Here is a 3,215-nt window from a genome sequence, read left to right as displayed (position 1 = left end):
CGAGCCCCCTAACCACCTGGCTATGCCGGTCCATTTTAATAGTTGAATGTGGTGAATGTAGGGGAATTCCGAGATCTACTAGTTAATAAAATAATGAATTTAAGAGCATGAACGTACGTGTCACCTTGTATAAGATTCGGTTGAAGCCTCATTTGATGTACTGTGGGCAGTTTTGTGCTCCTTACAACACTAAACGTATTGCAGTGTTTCTGTGTTTCTTAAAGTGAGAGCCGCGGCCTCCCTGGGGGCCGTGAAGCTTTTTCTGGAGGGCCGCCAAAAAATGGGCCCAAAACAAAGATGCTGAATTAATTTTAATTCTAAATAAACAATAAGCCGATAAATACTAAGTTGAATTAATTAAATGATATGTTGAAAGGAGATGTTATTGTTTTCACTACGGCACTGTTTTTCATTCACCATACTGAAGTAGTGAGGGGTGGGGGACAGCCACGTCAGTCGGTGGCGAGGCTCAAGAAAGTGCTGACTGATTGTGCACACACTTAAGCACAAAAGGTAAGCGTAAGACAGGTTAGTCAACATCTGCTATACTTTTCGTACAATGTTAATAACAGTGGTGAAAGTAAACCGGTACGGCGTACCAGTATGAAATATTTGGAATTTTGTTTATTTTTTTTCAATTACTAAAACGTCCAATGCGACACACAAAACAAATTTCTAGTTGTTTTGTTTCGATAGATTTGCAAACATACAAATTAATAGAAGAAGTACTTAATAGATATCAATAAAGTTCATTAGCAATTCTTTTTTGAAATCATATTTTAAGGCATTTTTATAGGTTGGGGGGGGGGGGTCTAAACATTTTTATTCACATCAAGGGCGCCACAGACTAAAAGAGTTTGGGAACCACTGCCATATTAGAAATATTGCAGGGATTGGCTACTAGTATGATATATAGTTTAAGAAATTTTAGCTACAAATGTAGACTTAAAGTTCAGAACCAGAATTTTCTAAAAGTAAGGAAAACTAGAAGCTTTTTTGAAGGGAGTAAAATATCTAATAACCTGAATAAATTGCTTTAGAGTGACCACTTTGGTTTGTGGAATGTTATTGTTAAAAACCAGAACCTGAATAAGTGGTTGTAAGTATTAAATTCGAAAGCCTAAATGCAGGCATGTTCTTCAATAGAATTATTTCTCTGTAAAGTATTGTTACGTTGAAATAGTTTAAAATTGGTTGAAATTTAAATCAATTTATCATTATTTTTCATTGGATAGAGGACTGATTTTAACGGACTTACAATTCTTAATAATCATTTAACGAGACTCTTACTTCCATGGCAGATAAGGAGCGCTTTCTTTTCGAAGTAACAGATCATGTTTCTAGCAGTAACCACATGAATTAAATGGAAATATTAGATATTAATCAATTCAAAGAGAGGAATATTCAAACTTGAAACTTACCAAATTACCTACTTTTAAAAAAAGTTCCTTAGCTGAAGCACCAGAAACGCAATATAGACAACCCTACAGTCAGCAAGATGTGTGTAAAGCTGAATAGAAGCAACTTTGAACTGTTATGTGTAGAGTACAGTTACACAATTACAGGAGGGGTTTATACGCAAAAGGAATGGAAATATTACCAACTTCATGTTAAGGTGTAGCTCCTGAACCCATACATTTCCTTTAAACTTGATAAAAGTGATCTCTTCTATGTGTTAAGATTTTACAGGAAAACTTACAATGTAATCAGATCAGGAAACTTGGGGTGTTGTCAGCTTGCACCGAGCTGGTATTTCTAAGTTTGTTGCGCCATAAATAAAACAAATAAATGATTAGACATGACGAATTTCCGGTTGTCAGGCAAGACTCCCTCTCGCTGGCTCAGTACTAAGTCTTAAAGTTATAACGCTAAAATTTGGGTTTTGACACCCGTGATGGACAGAGCATGATAGCTCATTGTACATCTTTGTGCTTAACCTCAAACTACAAAAAAAAAAGAACGATTACTGTTTGTAACTTACATTTTGATCCAAAAAGTTTTTTTGTTGTTCTTGTTAAAGCTCCATCTTGTATTACATACAAGTTTTTTTGTTTTTGTTTTTGTTAAAGCTCCATCTTGTATTAAATATAAGTTTTTTAGTTCTTGTCAAAGCTCCATCTTGTATTACATATACGTTTTTTTTGTTTTTGTTCTTGTTAAAGCTCCATCTTGTATTACATATAAGTTTTTTTGTTTTTGTTCTTGTTAAAGCTCCATCTTGTATTACATATAAGGATTTTTGTCATTGTTCTAGTTAAAGCTCCATCTTGTATTACATATAAGTTTTTTTTGTTGTTCTTGTTAAAGCACCATCTTGTATTACATATATCTCTTCCAGTTTCAGTTGCAAAGTGAACAACAGTTCCATGGTAGAGATAAAACATGTTTTATAGGCGAACAACTTTAAAATAATTATGGAAACCAAAGCTATTCAAGTAGATTAGATATTCATAATAGCCAATAAAAACAGAAAAAATTATTTGATGTATTATGAAATGTTTCTTACTTATTGTGGTCTTGCATAACGGATCATCCTCCAGTGATTCAGGGTAAGCGTGAGAGCTCATAGCCCCAAAAACTGGGTTTTGATATTCGTGGTGGGCACAGCACAGATAGCCCATTGTGTAGCTTTGTGCTTTACAGCAAACAAAAGCGTAACTGATCAGCGACATTGATAAAAATTCCACTGAATTGTTTAACCAGCAAACATTCAATAAAATCACTATTTACAATAAAACATTAGAGACGGCATAAATTAAGTAGTAATGTTTTTAGTTTCTTTGCAATCGATGGATGCAGGTTAGCATTTTGAGGAAAAATATTTATACGAGTTTTGAGAATTCGTATATAAACAAGTAAAATTACATTATGACAAGCGAAAGAAAATGAAAACTTCTGTATTTCGATAATCACAGTAAATAAGTTACATTATCGTTCATTTCGAATTAATCTTATCACACCAAAGAATCATAAGTGCGTATGCAGGTTATTGTCATTTATTTTTTATTTCTATAGGCAAGTACAGAGATAATGGGCTCTAGTGCTTTAAGGTTGTATACCCTGTATAAAAGCCCGCGTGTGTCACGTCACGCTCGATTTCTCGGAATAGGAGTAGTCACAAAAGCCAAAATGCATTTATCCAGATAGAATAGTTCGATTACTGTCTGCCCATTACGATTTTAGTGACGGGGACTGGAAGGGATCCGTGAAGGGGA

General features: G+C 34.3%; 1 protein-coding gene across 2 annotated transcripts in view; it reads right to left on the bottom strand.

Moving 5' to 3' along the window:
• LOC106464161 (toll-like receptor 7) overlaps positions 1 to 1,757 on the bottom strand; it is a 9,597-nt gene extending 7,840 nt beyond the window's left edge. The window contains exon 1 of one of the 2 annotated variants that reach the window (XM_013924281.1): positions 1,422 to 1,757. The gene's annotated coding sequence lies outside the window, so the exon portion shown is untranslated. The remainder of the gene's footprint in view (positions 1 to 1,421) is intronic. The other variant, XM_013924282.2, reaches the window with a different exon arrangement.
• Between the last annotated feature and the right edge of the window lie 1,458 nt (positions 1,758 to 3,215).

The sequence above is a fragment of the Limulus polyphemus genome, unplaced genomic scaffold, assembly GCF_000517525.1.
Source record: "Limulus polyphemus unplaced genomic scaffold, Limulus_polyphemus-2.1.2 Scaffold1574, whole genome shotgun sequence".
NCBI lineage: Eukaryota > Metazoa > Arthropoda > Merostomata > Xiphosura > Limulidae > Limulus > Limulus polyphemus.
Note: the sequence above shows the minus strand (reverse complement) of the source record. Positions and strands in the feature narration are given on the sequence as shown.